The following is a 5,638-nucleotide window of genomic DNA, read 5'->3' as shown; positions in this document are numbered from 1 at the left end:
TATAAATCACAAAATCGCCATCCCCAGAAGGAATGGTTAACACTAGAGCAATAACCAGTCGATGCTTCAACTTCTAAAAACACTACTCGCAATCACTGATCCATTCAAACTTTACCCCCTTCCTGGTCAATCAAGTCAGAGGCCCAGACAACTTAGAAAACCCTTTCACGAACCGACAATAATAACCCGCCAGTCCCAACAACTCCGAACCTCCTACACACTCTTCGGCCTCACCCAGTCAACCGCAGCTTTGATCTTGCTTGGATCAACTAATATACCATCACCAGACACTACATGGCCTAAGAATGCCACCTAATTCAACTAGAATTCACACTTCTTCAATTTAGCATACAACTTCTTCTCTCGCAGAATCTGTAATACTAACCTCAGATGGTTCTCATGCTCTTCCGTACTCCTCGAGTATACCAGAATATCATCAATAAACACCACCACAAATCGGTCCAGGTACTCATGGAGAACCCTATTCATAGGATCCATGAACACTTCCAGAGCATTTGTCAACCCAAATGGCATGACTAGAAACTCGTAGTAGCCGTATCTGGTATGGAAAGTAGTCTTTGCTACATCCTCAGATCTGACCCTCACCTGATGATATCCTGACCGTAGGTCAATCTTCGAAAAGACCTGCGTACCCTGCAACTGGTCAAAGAGATTATCAATACGAGGCAAAGGGTAACGATTCTTCACAGTCACCTTGTTAATCTCACGGTAATCAATGCATATGTGCATCGACCCGTCCTTCTTCTTCACAAACAATACTGGAGCTCCCCAGGGTGAAACACTAGGTTGAATGAAGCCCCTGTCTAGTAATTCCTACAACTACTCCTTTAACTCCTGAAGTTCTGTTGGAGTCATCCGGCACGAAGCTTTAGAGATAGGTGTCTTACTAAGAAGCAACTCTATCGCGAACTCCACCTCATGATCCGGAGGTAAACTGGGTAAATCATTTGGAAACACATCCGAGAACTCACTGACTACCCGAATATCCCTGAGCCTCAACTCATCTCGCGGTGGTTCCCTCACACAAGCCAAGTACCCTTGACATCCGTCCAAGAATAATCTCCTCGCCTGTAATGCTGATAGAATCTATGGCGTTGAACGCACACACGATCCCACAAACTCGTACTCCTGCTCCCCAGGAGGTCTGAACATTGCCACCTTCCTACGATAGTCGACCACAACATATATGGAGAATAACCAATCCATTCCCAATATAACATCAAACCCTGACATGTCGTATACTATAAGGTTTGCTGGTAGCAGCTTCCCTTGGATTACCATTGGGCAATCCTCCAACATCCTCCTACATAATGATATAACCCCAGATGGTGTGGCTATAGACAATTCCTCTTCCATGACTTGGGTCTCCACCCCACACAGTTTCACAAAATTAATAGATATAAGGGAGTGGGTCGCACCCGAATCAAATAAAACCACAACTTTATTTAAAAGCAACATCATAGTACCTATTACCACATTCCCCGCATGCTCAGCATCCACTGGAGTAAGTGAGTACACCCTCACTGGAGCTATATTCGTTTGGTGGGTTCCCCGGGATACCTGATTACTCCCTCGATTCTGACTCAAAGAAGGCGTACCCCTCTTCGGTACGTGACAATCCCGAGCCATATGACCTGACTGACTACAGTTGTAGAAGTTACCCCCAAACGGCTGGCACTCACTGCTATGCCATCTGCGACACCTGGTACAACGATCACCCACCTGGCTCATCTGAGAACCCTGATGCTTGGTATTCTATCGGTAACTCGAGCCCCTGTTTCTCTTCTTCCACGATCCCTGACGAGATCTAGACTGACAACCAGAAGGTACTGACCTCTTCTTCTACTCTTGGTCCACCTCGTCCTCTCGAATGCCAGTCTCAATCACAGTGGCTTTATTCACCAAAACCAAGAACTCACGGATTTAAAGCATACCCACTAGTCTGCGGATATCCTTCCTCAAGCCCTTCTCAAACCTCCGAGTCTTCTTGTACTCATTCAAGACCAAACATGGCGCAAACCGGGATAGCTCTATATACTGAGCAGCATACCCCTGCACCATCATACTCCCCTGAGTCAGCGCAAAAAACTCATCTGCCTTAGCGTCACGTACAGAAGCCGGGAAGTATCTGTCAAAGAATACTTCCTTGAAATGGCCTCAAGACATCTCCACAGGACCAGCCCTTTGCTTCTCCAACAGACTCACGACAGTCCACCATCGCCCTGCCTCCCCAGATAATTGGAAGGTAGCATAAAGAACTCTCTGCTTGTCTGTGCAGTGTAGGACCTCCAAGATCCTCTCAATCTTCTCAACCTAGTCCTCTGCTATCATCGGGTCATGTCCCCCTAAGAACGTTGGAGGATGCATGCGTTTGATCCTCTCAATGGTGCATCCCACAGACGTAGGAGAACGTTTGCGTCTCCTGACACTCTGCCCGATCTCCCGTAGGACCTATCTCGTCAGTCCTTGAGGCACAGTAGGAGACTCATCACTCGTCGTCTCCTCGAAGCCACTTCCCAGGTCATTATCCTTGGACTCCATTCTGAAAACACAATAGAGTTCTATCAAGGCTTCTACAACAGGTACAGTTTACATAATTATCTAACCCTAATCATGTTAACTATCACCTGTCAGGTCCAGGTCTGTCCTATCACACTAACACAAAAGTCATCAATGATTTGCCGTGATTTTATTGAAATCTTCATTCTAGGAAAAACACAGAACACTGCCGACAAGTCTTGGTTTAGCAACAGAACATCCCTCAACCAACTCTACCCACATCCAACCTCTTATGTTCTAGTATGTACACACAGCTATGTCTAACCAAGTATGTAAGACCTAACAACCCAATTAGCTCTGATACCAAGCTGTCATGCCCCGAACCCAAAAATGGGACCCAGGGGTGAAATAGTAATCTAACATGTCCCTGTATCATACAAATCACCAAAGATACAATACGATGAATGAGGGTCCGACCCCGTGGGGTTCCTAAGCACCCTATACACATTCATATAAAACCATATACACAACGGAAAATAAGTCTTTCTATACATACACGGTAACATACCATAGTCTACACAAAGGAGTCAAACTCTGCAAAATACAACACAACCCCGGGTGTCAACCAAAACCACCAAAAGACCACCCAGTACAATCCTAGTACTTACCCAAGTACCTCTCGCAATACACCGACCACTACGCTCCCACACCAGGACGCTAGTTTCGGTTACTCGACGGACCTAAAAAATATGTAGGTACAGCAAAGGTGAGACACCTCTCAGTAAGGGCAGATATAGGTTATATCGGTGTGTGGCATTTGAGTGTTATCATGACAGTAAAACATATACAGTTAAATGCAATTTCTAGTACTTCCACAAACAGTTTCAAAATAGTGCATACACGCACACACACATGATCAAGTAACCCGGTGTTGTCACACCCTTCGACCTGAAGCTGGCCCGTAATACCCGGCGTCCCCGGCACATGGCGAATCCCAAGCTCCCATGGCATCGTACCAGTACAAACTAGTGGATCCACACCCTTCGGTGATTAGTCGGTAAGGCTCACGCCCTTGGATATAGAGCAAGACACTCTTGCCAACGTGGTAGGCAATAAACACAGGCCCTCGGATATAAAGTCAAACACTCTTTCAGTACCTAGAATAACTTGGAACCCAATTCCTATTACATTTCATTTTAAAACACAACCACACATGCTCATATAACTAAACAAATCACGCCCATTTGGTAATCCATAAATCATGATTTTTCAAACGTACACATTTTAATAAAGTCAAGACACGACCATCCCTAACACAGTACATAATACAATATACCAAAGGTTTTCCAACAAAACCAGGGAATGCAACCCAGTACCCCTTTTTTCCCAAAAACTGTTACATGAAAAACCCATAATTTTACCTATTAGATTTCCCTAAATGAGTAACCAAAACACACACAGGACCGTGAACCATAGTTCTACCGAGTCCGATTTCAAAAACAATCGACATAAACTGAATCCCCTTACCTTTTCCCAAATGACAAATCCCGAACTCCAAGGCCCCTAAATAGCGAACCGAGTTCCAAAACCTACACACCACAATACAGAATATACTCACAACCCTATTCTCTACACAACCACTGAATCAGAACTGAAAACATTGCCTTACCTCGATTTCGAGCTAAAACCTGAAAACACCCGAAATGAAGATCTGATTCGTAGAACTTGTAGAGAATCCTTCCACGATCCTCCTGGTAACCTCGGATCAACGATTCCCTGCAACCAATAGTGCAGAAATCTAGAGAGAGGGAGAGTACGTTGAGTTTCTAAAGAGATAGAGAGAGAAGTTGAGTTTTCTTAGCTGAGAAGTAATGAAAATATCTATTTATAGTACCTTTGACTCAGTTGTCCTCGTTGATGAGTCCATGTAGACACCTCATCGACGAAGCAGTGACCTCATCGACAAGCCTGAGATTCCCGATTTCCCAAAACCTCTCGACTTCTCCTTGTCGACGAGCACCTGAAATTCGTCGCTGAGAACTACAAAGCCTTCATTGACGAATTTTGGCTTCGTCGACAAAGCCTGCTTAAATTCCAATTTTACCCTTCTCTTAATTATTTAAATTCATATATTACGGTTCAGGTTCTTACATATATATATATATATATATTTGTGTGTGTGTGTGTGTGTGTGTACACTTTTTATTCAAATCATCATTTAGGCCTAAATGGTCGTAATCACATAAATATATAAATATGTATAAAGACTCATTTTAGCTTATGAGTGTCATGTTTACCCTCATGACTGAGTTGTGCAATCCGAAAATTAGATTTAACTGGTTGGCCGACCAAACTAAATCAACATAATCATAAGTGTGATTTTTCCTATCAAGTCCTGGTCCGACCAAGGTGTGCACATGGGAGAAATCCACTATCATTCACCAACACTTACACAATAGTGTGGTTGCACTCATATATAAGTTACGGTACCGAACATTCATAAGACTCGCCATCAGGCTTCTTAAAACATACAATTACAATTTATATAATAAAATAGTATCATAAAAATCTCATCATTATAAAACAAGTAATAATTATAACATTTTAAAATTTTCATTCTTGCTCATTTATGCAATAAACTAAACTCATGCCACACAATTTTTACATGTTAATAATTATTTATTATTAATAGAATTTTATAATGCTGTAAATTACTTGAGTGGATTAAAACACTTTAAAATAATAATCTTGTATATATAAATGCGTATATATATATATATATATATATTGAATTAAAACTATTTATTCTGATAAAATCCAATCTTCATATTTTAGTTTAAATCAGGTTTATTTAAGTAAACACGGTTATAATCCAATCCTCGTATGATAATTTAAATCAGGTTTATTTAAGTAAAAACAACTATAGTCCAATCCCTATATAATAGATTAAATTAGGTTTATTTAAATAAAAAATGGCAATATTTTAATCTCGTATGATAATTTAAATCAGGTTTATTTAAAAAAAAAAAAAGGCTATAATCCAATCCACGTACGATAATTTAAATCAGTTATATTTGAATTTAAACGAATATAATCCAACTCTCGTACGATAATTTAA

The sequence above is a fragment of the Malania oleifera genome, chromosome 2 (genome assembly GCF_029873635.1).
Source record: "Malania oleifera isolate guangnan ecotype guangnan chromosome 2, ASM2987363v1, whole genome shotgun sequence".
Classification (NCBI taxonomy): domain Eukaryota; kingdom Viridiplantae; phylum Streptophyta; class Magnoliopsida; order Santalales; family Ximeniaceae; genus Malania; species Malania oleifera.
Note: the sequence above shows the minus strand (reverse complement) of the source record.